Raw genomic sequence first — 13,533 nt, 5'->3', positions numbered from 1 at the left:
TTAATAAATACTGCTGGTACTATTACAAATGGCACTTACACATAGCAAAACAAAGAAACTATGAATAAAAATCCGACTAATAATATAATAATAATAATAATAATAATGATAATAATTCCTATAATAATGTAACAAATCAGGTTTTAATGTGGCGGACGTGTTTTGCGTGCTGTACCTGAACGCACTGAACGGCTGACTTGACAGAGAGAAAGGTGAGGTGCGATTTTACTTTCTCTTTTAATGTTTTGTTGTTGGCGTCAACTGCGGTGGACAGTAGGCGTGTTGTTCTAAATAAATTATTAAAAACCTGACCAAGCTGGCGATTTCTATGGCGATGTTTCTACAATAATAATTGTAACCTTAACTTATAAAGACTGGCGAGTAAAGGTCGTAAACATTCTACAGCTGTATTGTCGAGCCAGTTCATGAATGCGCACACCACGCTCATATTTTTCTATCATTTCCATCTTCTGTTCAATGGTTAGCGTCACCTTTTTCCTTTTTTTCCCATCTTCTGTTCAATGGTTAGCGTCACCTTTTTCCTTTTTTTCTGTTTGTTGCTTAGTGTCAATCAGTCAGCTGTGCTACACAATGGCTGGAGGAGGTGAACTTTTTTCCTCCATCGAAGAAAACGAAATCGCTGGTATGGGAATACTTCGGCTACAGAAAAGTTACAGACGGCCGCGGCTTAGAGGAGGGGGGCCAACCGCGACTGCGGAGGAGGCAATACTGCCAATATGATTTATATTTATACAAAATTAAAGGTTAGTAATGTAAACATGTACGAGTCATACACACATCCTTTTCATTGAAAATAATTCAATTATTTTTGTTCTGATGATAATTATGTTAATCTGTGGTTGTGGGTTTACGCTTATCTGAAGGACTGCATTTATTTTAATTTCATTGAGTTTTTTTTTTTTTTTTTTTTAAACATATGTTCCAATTTGCTAATATATTTGGGGAGGGGAAATCCTGTTCAGTTGAAAAAAGTTAGTTTTTTTTTTTCAACCCAAATACAGTGTTACCTCTACATACGAAGTTAATTCGTTCCAGGACCTTCTTTATAAATCGAAATGGTCGTATGTCGAGCAGGATTTTCCCATAAGAATACATTATAATTCCATTAATTCGTTCCACAGCCCAAAAACCTACACTAAATCCTTAATAAAAACAGCAATTACAAAGAGCAAAACGAATAAATTATGACTCAAAATCATAGTAATAAAATAATAATAATAATAACACCTGTAATAATGTAAGGAATCGAGTTCTAATGTGGCGGACTTTTTTTGCTGTATCTCAACGCACCGCGGGGCTGACGTGACGCTGAGCAAAAGCAAATCTGACAAAGCTGGCGATTTCTTTGACGATGTTACCACAATAAGAATTGTCACCTTAACTTAGAAAGACTGGCGAACGAAGGAGGACCGCCGGCCGAGATCGACATTCTACGGCCCTATTGTCGACCCATTTCATGGCTGCACACACCATGCTTAATATTTTGCTATCATTTACATCTTCATTTAATTGGTAAGCGTCACCTTTTCTTTTTTTTTTCTCCACCTGCCCTAATCTTTTTGGATCCAGTGTTGATTTCTCTCACAAGAAAATCAGCCGTGCGTCGGTCTTATGGGCAAAACAAAGAAACTGCGGCGCTGTCAAAAATCGTCGTATTTCGAGCATGTTGTCGGATGTAGAAACAAATGGCGAGTCAAATTTTACGTCGGATGTCGAAAAGATAGTGTGTCGAAGTGATCGTATGTCGAGGTACCACTGTATCTCAAAGTAACACATACTGGGATACTGTGAAACCGTGATGTATATGCTCAAGGTTATCATACCGCCAGAATCTCATACGGCACATGCCTAGTTGAGGTATGACTGTATGTTGAAGTTGCATTTCCACAAAAGGAAGGCAAACATTTGATTGTGCACTTTGCAAAAAAGAAGACAAGCTACTGAAGCTGCACATTTTGCACAAAAGACACATGTAGTCTTTTTGTGAGTTTCCTAACAAGAAAACAAACCAACGAGATTTCATTTTGTTTTTAACAACAACAAAAAAAAGGCAACCTATTGTGTTTGTCGACAATTCAAAAGAAAACATCATTGATGTTGCACATTTTTACAAATGAAAAGAAGAAAAACAGTTGAGCTAGTAACCCTCATCCCAAAAAGCAGGGCAGATTTTTAATTTTTCACTTTCCTAAAATGAATAGATGTTGAGATAGCAATATCCTCAAAATAAGGAGACTTCTAATTTTCACCTTCTTAAAAAGAAGAAATACTATTAGTGATCCATCCATTCATTTATTCATTCATTTCCTGAACTGTTAACAGTGCCTTGCAAAAGTATTCGGCCCCCTTGAACCTTGCAACCTTTCGCCACATTTCAGGCTTCAAACATAAAGATATAAAATTTTAATTTTTTGTCAAGAATCAACAACAAGTGGGACACAATCGTGAAGTGGAACAACATTTATTGGATAATTTAAACTTTTTTAACGAATAAAAAACTGAAAAGTGGGGCGTGCACTTGTGAGCCTATCCCATCTAACTCTGGGCAGAAAGCAGTGTACACCCAAATAGGTTGCCAGCAAAATCACAGAATGATGCTTTTGTGTGTGTGTGTGGGGGGGGGGGGGGGGGGGGGCATGACTAATGGAACTGAAAAAGAAAATACATTGACTGCAAACTTTCCTCAAAAGAAAAGGTGTCGAGGTTGCAACTCCACAAAAAGAAGACAGACTTTTGATGTTGCTCGTTCCTAAAACGAAAACAAACTATTAATTTCTTTTGAGAGAAATAAAACATTTCATTGGTACAGCACTTTCCAAAGAAGAGAAGCTGCTGATGTTGATGTATCCTAGAACACGCCAACAAAAGCCAATAAGACTAATTGCTTAAACATAACTGATCATTGCATTTTTTTCCCAAAGTAAAATCTGCAGCTTAATGAGGTTACTTGTGTCATTTTTTTTGTGTGTGTGCGTGTGTGCATATGTGTGTAGAGAGTGAAGGACTGCACCCGCGGGGCGCTCGTGCGGGAGGCGAGGTGAGACGTGTAAGCTTGATGCTTGCAGTGGCGTTAGTGCGGATTAGGTCATGTATCTGTGGGATCAGGCTGTGTTAGTGGAGACCCTGTGGCCCCCTAACGCCTTGCCGCTTCACCCCAAGCGTCACCGCGGCCACCATCCGCCACCGCGTCTGTCAGTCACTATGTTCCCCATACGTAAAGAAACAGCTTGAGATTCGCTTGGCTGCTGTTTTATGACCCAGCTTGAACTTTATCCACTCAAAGGATAAAGGCTGGAGGTTATCAAAGCGTTTAGCAAGGTGGAAGGGTCAGCTTGTCTTTGACAGGAGGCCAGGAGGAAAACTTAAGGGGTCATTAAAGCAGGGGTGTGCTAAGTATAGGCCCCAGGCCACGTATATCCCTCCGACCCTTTTAGTCGTCGCTACAGTCCATTATTCAAAATTTATCATGAGCATAACACTGCCAGCCCAGTTTACAGAATATGTGCTTTGGTAGTCACTAAAACAGGGAAATTAATACACCTATTGGCGGCAATAAACTTCCAATGTACAGTATTTCAATTGGGAAGGGCTAGAAGCAGTAATTTGAACTATCATCTATCATTGCTTTATGTCTAATTATTGTCGGACACAGGTGTCCTAAGTACGGCGAGCGGGCCAACTGCAGCCCGCTGCCCAGTTCTGCAGTAATCTATGAAAATACTGAATATTGCCCGCATAAGAAACTTGAGTTTAGCCTCCATTATGTTGCACTTCTCAGCTTCAACACTAGATGGAGCTAGTCACTTAAACAGTGCCTCTCTATTAGCTCAGGGGTCAAAACCTGTCAAGATTAGGAGTGGGAACCTCTTGGTACCTCACAATACGATACGATACGATTTGCGATACAAAGCTCACGATAACGATGATCTGACGATATGGTGATACAACGATTATCGATGCATTGGTCAGGAAATCATTCTAGGATATTCTACAAAAAAATAACAGAAAAACAAGCCTCTAGTGTGAATTGGAATTCGCTGCCATCCCTCCCACCTCAAACAGATTGAATGTCTATGGCTGTCAGTGGCAGTCAATCCCAGGCAACTGGGTAATTTTGGGCCATTTAAGGTCTCACTGGAACAGCACCAAACAAAAGTTCCAGCATCATCACTTTGTCAAGAATCTGCATTGGACTTCTCCCACCTCAAACAGATTGAACGTCTATGGCTGTCAGTGGCAGTCAATCCCAGGCAATTGGGTAATTTTGGGCCATTTAAGGTCTCACTGGAACGGCACCAAACAAAAGTTCCAGCATCATCACCTTGTCAAGAATCTGCATTGGACTTCTCCCACCTCAAACAGATTGAACGTCTATGGCTGTCAGTGGCAGTCAATCCCAGGCAATTGGGTAATTTTGGGCCATTTAAGGTCTCACTGGAACGGCACCAAACAAAAGTTCCAGCATCATCCCCTTGTCCAATGCAGATTCTTGCCAAACAAAAGTTCCAGCATCATCACCTTGTCCAATGCAGATTCTTGACAAGAATCGCCGTTCCAGTGAGACCTTAAATGGCCCAAAATTACCCAATTGCCTGGGATTGACTGCCACTGACAGCCATAGACGTTCAATCTGTTTGAGGTGGAAGAAGTCCAATGCAGATTTCCAGCATCATCACCTTGTCAAGAATCTGCATTGGACAAGGTGATGATGCTGGAACTTTTGTTTGGTGCCGTTCCAGTGAGACCTTAAATGGCCCAAAATTACCCAAAATGAGGGCTCACTGTGCATGTAAACGTACATACTAGGAGTGTAACGGTATGTGTATTCGTCCCGTACCGTCACAGTACTCCACTCAAGGGGGTGGGAAAGGTAATGCGCCGCAACCAACATTGCAGCACAAAGAAGACAAACTCACTACTAGGAAAGTTATGGCGAATTTATAGAGTGGGAACTATCAATTACAGTATTACTACCACTTTTTGAAGTGTATTCATTAGGGCTGTCAAACGATTAAAATTTTTAATCGAGTTTATCACAGCTTAAAAATTAATTAATCGTAATAAATCGCAATTCAAACCATCTCTAAAATATGCCATGTTTTTCTGTAAATTATTGTTGGAATGGAAAGATAAGACAAGACGGATGTATACATTCAACATACTGTACATAAGTACTGCATTTGTTCATTATTACAATAAATCCACAAGATGGCATTAACATTATAAACATTCTTTCTGTGAAAGGGATCCATGGATAGAAAGACTTGTAATTCTTAAAAGATAAATGTGAGTACAAGTTATAGTAATTTTGATAGTTTGTATATTGTGACTAAATATTGCCATCTAGCATATTTGTTGAGCGAAATGCTTGAATAGAGTTTGACCGAAGTCTGAGTATTATTTTGCATAGCTATTTTGATTGGGAATGCCAGTTCTCTTTGCATTGAGCGCTTTTCTTTTTGTGAACATTATTTTTTTTATTGAGAGATAGGAATATTATTTTTGTTGTGCTTTCACTAAATGATACTGTAGCGACTTAACTGTTCTTAACTGCGCAAATGCATGATGGGAAGTTGGGCAACCATGACTGTCAGTGGTGGCTGCAAATGGTATATCTTCTCTGTGTTGAGTACAATTAAGAAAAACATCCTCTCCTGTCATTCTTCCCCACGTCGCCCGCCACAAAAGTTATACTTGTGGTGGAAGAGATGCCAAAGCTTATACCAATAAATAGCGCGGCTCCAATTAATGCCTGTGTACACTCCACTCGCTTGTCTCTGCCTCTTAGCTCTCAACATACTTAAAACGACGCCAATGTAGTCTGTTTGCAGCAATGCGTGAGTGGGTCGTTCCGCGCATGCGTTAAATGCGTTAAATATTTTAACGTGATTAATTGGAAAAATTAATTATGACAGTTAATATTTATAATAATTATTATAATTAAAAATATTTATGATAATTTTGACAGCCCTAGTATTTATTTAAATTTTAATCAGGAAATGCTTATTTTGCTTTAGCCCTAAGCTGAAGTCAGTGAAACACTGTGAGTATTTATTTTTGCACTATTTCAAGCGGTGCTTTTTCAGTTTTGGAACGATTTGCACTTTTCATTTAACGTTAGCAAATATAAAAATATATCTTATGTGGGAGGGTATGTTCACTTGTAATCCAACATTGAAAATGGTAGCATCTAATTTACTGTATGTTAAAAATTTACCAAGGTTGCCATACAAAAAATTGTGTGTTAATAAAAACACAAATCCACAAGTTTGATGTTTTCTTCTATTTATTTTGCACTTTAATAAGAGCTGCTTTTTAGTTTTAGGCAATTGAACAAACGGTAATTTTCAAATTCTGTGAATGAAAGAAAAAAATTTTCCTGTTGTACTAAACCGTGAACCCCCTAACGAGGTGCGTACCGAACCGTGACTTGTGTGTACAGTTACACCCCTAGCATACCCCCACCTATTAGTGCTGTACTATATGACGATATTCCGTAAGTGGAAGAATTTCAAGTTGGCCCTTGCATCCTTCAATTTTTCTAAAAGCGGCCCTGGAAGTAAAATGTTTGGACACTTGCAGGGTTAATATGCAAGCAGTCGCAGGAGGGATGACGATGTGTCGGTAGACTATGAGGTAAGTTCCTCTGTGCGCCTCCCACTCTTTTTGTCCCGAACCCTCGCCGGAGGCCCTGTTGGTTTTGCAGCTAAGCTTTCCTCCGGAAACACAAACGTTCGCCAGATAACGAGGTTAAAACACTGAACAAGAGGGCGAGGAGCTCAAAGAAGGGGGTGGAAATTGTGGCTAACTGGGGCATTTGGCTGAAAATGGTCCTTTGCCAAACATAAGGGCGGTCACATTTTCCCGAGTCAGCAGTTTATTTATTGTACCAATCAGATTTGTAACAAAAAAACATCATTAACTGCTTAACAAGACAGCGGTAATACACACACACAGACTCCGGATTAACAAGTTTAGCTTTTAAGGAGTGGCCAGAAATGCTTGTTGTGCATTTCTCGACTTAGATGGCTTGTGAAGAAACAGAATTAATTGACATATTTTGAGTCTGACAGAAAGAGACAGGACAGTGGGGGTGAAGGGGGTCTCATTTGACATAACCAAAACAAAGCGCTTTGTGGAGATTCAACCAATCGTCCATACGGCGCCTCGCCCGTGTTTTCATGTCTACAATTACATTTCAAAGGCTTCAAATAAAGGTTATGACAATTGAAGACAATGTACATTGACACGTGTGTGTAATTTAAAAGAATTGGCTAATTTAACTGCATTTGACTTTTTTTCAAGATACAATTTACATTATATACTATATATTTTTTAAATTATTTTACAAATTATATTTGCATAAACTGAGCATGGTTTAAATTATTTTGCTTTTATTTTAGGTAAATGATTATTCAACTTGTTTTAAATGTAATTTTATACATTGTCACCAAAGAGTCACCGACTGACATTATTTATTTGTTTTTTTATTTTTTATTACTTGCACTATTAGATTAGCGTGGAGTTCAATTTAAAGATGATGATAATTAAGTCAAGTTTTAAATCAGTTATTTTCAAATCATGAAATACACAAAAATTAGATCACAAAATTTACCATTTCATGCACGAATTTAACATAAACTACATTTGGATTTTTTTATTTATTTTTTCCAAATATCTTTGTTATTATTCAAATGGAGAACATTTTTCAATAGCTTTCCATTGTAGTGACCACTCTTCCTGAAAGTTTTTTTTTTTTTTTTTTTTTTTTTAATCGCCTCAAATTTTAGCACTCTAATATGATAATGATTTCAATTTTAGTATCTTCTAAGTAGAATTTTATTATCACGTACTTATTTTTTCTAAATAACACAACACATAAAATGTTAAAAAAGTAGTTCAGAATTTATGACATTAGGTGTAATCTTCGAGTTAGCAGGGGTTTAATTACTCGGTGGAGTTGATTTCAACAAATTCCGTGAAGTTAGTTGGTGACTGTATTTTTTCCGGGGTAGCTAAGCTAGCGAGTCAATAACTGTAGTATGATCAACAACATTTGTAATCCAGCAGCTCTGTAAGTAACAGGCTGCAGAGCAGAGTGATATCTTTTTTCCACCGGTGTGTTTATATCGTAGCCCGGCCCAGCAGCAAGTATCCACAGTTTGTATTGTTCCTCGTTCTTCATAGGGAATTTGTGAAAACTCATTTCGTTTCCACAGCCTCTAAGTGCACGTTTCACTATGTTGCCATTCTTCAGTGAAGACTCCGTAAACTGATGTTGCATTTGAAGAAGGTGGGAAATCCAACCTCCGACCATGAAAAATGTAATTGGAACGCCACTCGAACTGGGAGGCTCTAGTTTGGAATTCAGAAAAATAAGTACCCCGACTTGTGTGTGTCAGAAGTGAGTGCAAAACCACAGTATCAATGTACTTACTGTAGTATGTGTGTAGTATGTTTGTACGTGTGTTTGTATCTTTGTCCGTCTACTTATATGTAATATGGTGTGTACCTGTGTGTCTTTGTCCATGTGTTTGTGTATCAGTACATTTTTATTCAACCGTGTATGGCACTCATTTAAATACTAATAGAATAACTTTTATTTATTTTAATAATGTATTTTTTATACAGTCATTTATTCACTTATAAAATGAATAGTCTTATACACTTCACGATCAGTTGACGGGGCTCAGGGCCGATCCATTGGGTCTATTTTTCAAATATTTTCAAAACCAAAGCCGCTAGTGACCTAAAACCAAAACAGGCACCTCCGCTAGGCGTATATGAGTATCCACGAGCAGCGACATAAAAAAATTCATCAAAAAAGTCGTTTAAAAAAATCCTGATTAAGTATTTTTTATACAAGTATAACAAAACTTAAAACGGCTATAAAATTCTCAAATTTTACGCTACATGCGCAAAAATCACCAAATGGTATTTATATTTTCAGGCCATTTTCAATAGCAAGTTTTTGCCCAAAATAGTAGCTTTTTTTATTTTTTTTACTGCAAGTTTTCAACAGCGAGTAAATCACTCAATTTCCACATCAGAAACTTAATACTTGAGGAAAGCATGCAGAATCTTAATTTTACTCAACAAAAGCAAAATTTGCATTTTTCTATATACAATCACAACTTATTTAGCTTGAATTCCTATGTTACGATTGCCTCAGCACGGAGGCACGTCTAGCCGGCTATCTGACCCTCATCATTTTTAGATTGAAATTTTACATAAAATAAAACATGTAAAAGGGGGGGGAAATTGTATGGACGCAGAAATGTCTAAATTACTACTTTTTTGCCCAAAAAAAACGGGCAGTTGGCCGAAAATCACCTGATCATTTGAATGTAAACTTATACTGCTGTGTATGGATACAACATGGCGACCATCACAAAACAAAGAGCTTTTTAAGATGCCAATTATTGTAAATAAATGGGTACATCCCTGAATTTCTATACATATGAACATACTGGTCCTTCTGAAAAAAATAGCATGTAAAGTTCATTATTTTCTGTAATGTACTGATAAACATTAGCCTTTCATATATTTTAGATTCATTATACACAACTGAAGTAGTTCAAGCCTTTTATTGTTTCAATATTGAGGATTTTGGCAAAAAAAAAGTCAAGAAAAAACAAAAATCCTTATCTAAAAAAATTAGCATATCATGAAAAGGTACTCTAAAGAAGCTACTAACCTAATGATCTGAATCAACGAATTAACTCAAAACCCCTGCGAAATATTCCTGAGGCTTTTAAAAACTCCCAGCCTGGTTCATTACTCAAAACCGCGATCATGGGCAAGACTGCCGACCTGACTGCTGTCCAGAAGGCACTCATTGACACCCTCAAGCAAGAGGTTAAGACACAGAAAGAAATTTTCCCGAATAGGCTGTTCCTAGAATGCTGTATCAAGGCACCTCAGGTGGAAGGAAAAAGTGTGGCAGAAAACGCTGCACAACCAGAAGAGGTGACCGCACCCTGAGAAAGATTGTAGAGAAGGGCCAATTCCAGACCCCTGGGGACCTGCAGAAACAGTGGACTGAGTCTGGAGGAGAAACATCCAGAGCCACCGTGCACAGGCATGTGCTGGAAATGGGCTACAGGTGCCGCATTCCCCAGGTCAAGCCACTTTTGAACCTGAAACAGTGGCAGAAGCGCCTGACCTTGGCAACAGAGAAGCAGCACTGGACTGTTGCTCAGTGGTCCAAAGTACTTTTTTCAGATGAAAGCAAATTTTGCATGTCATCCGGAAATCAAGGTGCCAGAGTTTGGAGGAAGACTGGGGAGAAGGAAATGCCAAAATGACTGAAGTCCAGTGTAACGTACCCACAGTCAGTAATGGTCTGGGGTGCAATGTCAGCTGCTGGTGTTAGTATACTGTGTTTTATCAAGGGCAGGGTCAATGCAGCTAACTATCAGGAGATTTTGGAGCACTTCATGCTTCCATCTGCTGAAAAGCTTTATGGAGATGTAGATTTAATTTTTCAGCACGACCTGGCACCCGCTCACACTGCCAAAACCACTGGTAAATGGTTTACTAACCATGGCACTACTGTGCTCAATTGGCCTGCTAACTCTCCTGACCTGAACCCCATAGAGAATCTGTGGGATATTGTGATGAGGAAGTTGAAAGACACCAGACCCAACACTGTGGATGAGCTTAAAGCCGCTATCGAAGCATCCTGGGCCTCCATAACACCTCAGCAGTGCCACAGGCTGATTGCCTCCATGCCACGGTGCATTTCTGCAAAAGGACTCCCGACCAAGTATTGAGTGCATAGCTGATATAATTAATTGAAGGTTGACTTTTTTGTATTGAAAAACACTTTTTTGTATTAGTCGGATCAAATATGAAATACTGGACTGTCTCAGGAAATTAGAATACACAATATTCTAATTTCCTGAGACAGTCCTGTATATATACACAGGACTGTCTCAAAAAATTAGAATATTGTGTATTCTAATTTTCTGAGACAGTCCAGTATGTTAATTTTTTGAGATAGGGATTTTTGTTTTTTCTTGACTTTTTTGCCAAAATCATCAATATTAAAATGATGATAAAAGGCTTCAACTACTTCAGTTGTGTGTAATGAATCCAAAATATTTGAAAGTCTAATGTTTATCAGTACATTACAGAAAATAATGAACTTTATCACAATATGCTAATTTTTTTTGAAGGACTAGTAGAACAGTTTAGATCCTTGGGGAAAAGCAGTTATCGTTCAATTTACGTAAATATTTCGAGCTAAAGTTACGCTAATTTTTTCCATGCATTTCATGCATGGGGCTGTTTTGGATCAAAATTTCCTTGAATCCTCGACCAAATCGCTCTTGAGACACTCTTCGTCCTTTTTCCATATAAATCTGGCGTTTGAACGCAGCATGTGTTTGAGTTTATCACAGTGAAAGCCAAATGCTCTGCCTGAGTCGGCCCCCAAGGGAAGGCGTGGCGCAATGTTTGTGGGATCTGTCTTGTCAACTGATGGTGAAGTCCATGATGTACTCATTACTAGGGGTGTAACGGTACACAAAAATCTCGGTTCGGTATGTACCTCGATTTTGAGGTCACGGTTCGGTTCATTTTCGGTACAGTAAGAAAACAAAATGCAAAATATAAATGTGCTAGTTGTTTATTACACACCTTTCAACAATAGGAACATTAGCCTATACAAAGGTAGAATTCTGCTCAAAAAGTAGCGGGTATTTAAAGATAATCCAACAACAATTTGCCTTTCAGACCCTGCATATTGGTCAGCTTTCTTTCTGAAAGAAAGAAGAAAAAAGAAGTCCTATGCTAAAGAGAAAAGCAATCCCAATGACAAAGATTTTAATATGTATTTTACAAATGAAATGCCTCAATGAATCATTTTTTTTTCTTATGAACGGTTTTCAAAAGCTTTTTTGGTGGATTTTCTCAAGTTAAAGCACCACACAGAAATTAATCAATTTAATTGTGTAAGCAGGATCTGTGTATTAGTCTTATTATTTAATTACAGGTGTTTTAGCTCATTTCAATTTATTTTATTTAAATGGGCTATTATTTATTTTATTATGTGTTTATATTTTACAAACGTGATGTAGTATTCATTTATATTGTATATTTTATGTTGTATAACTTTTTAGTTCCTATATGAATATTAGTTCCTACTTGTTTTGTTGTGGTAGGAGGGTTTTGTATTGAACACGGGGCCGTGTTGATTATTATTATAGCAGAGAAGACAGCAGTAAATCAACAAAGACAAGTCAACTGTGCCCCGATCTACCACTCAAGAGATCTGATGGACTCAAGAAGTGGGTTACGATTGCATATTAGTTTGAAAATTGACCGGATCCACCGTATTTTTACACGAGGGACTTCCGGTCTGCCCGATCCTAGCTACCAGTAGTAGTATTGACGCAGGAGGGCCGCGTCTCGCGTCAAATAATAAACTCTGCCGTTCTTTTCGCGTGCGTCGTGTTGAGCCACTTCTGGGACGCATCTAACACGCGGCCGCACTGCGACTGGTGTGCATTGGCTGATTGACTTTAACGTCCGCGTTTCACTGCGTTCTCGCGACGGCCACGTTGTCGCGCCGTTGACGTTTCTGGCTTATATACTGTCCTACCATGTTGGTCCTCATTATAGTAGAGAAGACGGAGTAAATATACTCTACACAAAGAAACTGTAACCCGATCGACTCACAGCCTCGAAAAGTAAGGGTTACATTACTTCAGAAACTTGTTCGGTACGCCTCCGTTCCGAACCGAGCACCACGTACCGAAACGGTTCAATACAAATACATGTACCGTTACATCCTTACTCATTACAATATTTTTTTGTTCAATACAGTAATGATTAGGGTTGTTCCGATCATGTTTTTTTGCTCCCGATCCGATCCCGATCGTTTTAGTTTGAGTATCTGCCAATCCCGATATTTCCCGATCCGATTGCTTTTTTTTTTGCTCCCGATTCAATTCCAATCATTCCCGATAATTTTTCCCGATCATATACATTTTGGCAATGCATTAAGAAAAAAAATGAAAAAAACTCGGACGAATATACACATTCAACATACAGTACATTCAATATACAGTACTGAATTTGTTTATTATCACAATAAATCCTCAAGATGGCATTTACATTATTAACATTTTTTCTGTGAGAGGGATCCACGGATAGAAAGACTTGTGACTTTGTATATTGTGACTAAATATTGCCATCTAGTGTATTTGTTGAGCTTTCAGTAAATGATACTGTAGGCATGCCCAAATGCATGATGGGAAGTGGAACCATGACTGTGTGTAGTGCTACCAATGGATATATCTTCTCTGCGTTGGGAAATAACATAAGGTGTTAAGAAAAAGATCAATTGCTACCTTGCTTCCCCACCTTGTTTCCCATGATATTTTCAATTTCAGGGAGAGGGATTGTAAGGCTCTAGCTAATTAAAAAAAGGCTCCAAAGGCTGCCAAAATTCCCTCTACTCATTTTACGCTGCCTTTTATCTCTCTATATAGGTAAAACGGCGCC

Source organism: Corythoichthys intestinalis, chromosome 7 (assembly GCF_030265065.1).
Source record: "Corythoichthys intestinalis isolate RoL2023-P3 chromosome 7, ASM3026506v1, whole genome shotgun sequence".
NCBI classification, from domain to species: domain Eukaryota; kingdom Metazoa; phylum Chordata; class Actinopteri; order Syngnathiformes; family Syngnathidae; genus Corythoichthys; species Corythoichthys intestinalis.
This window is presented reverse-complemented; position numbering follows the sequence as displayed.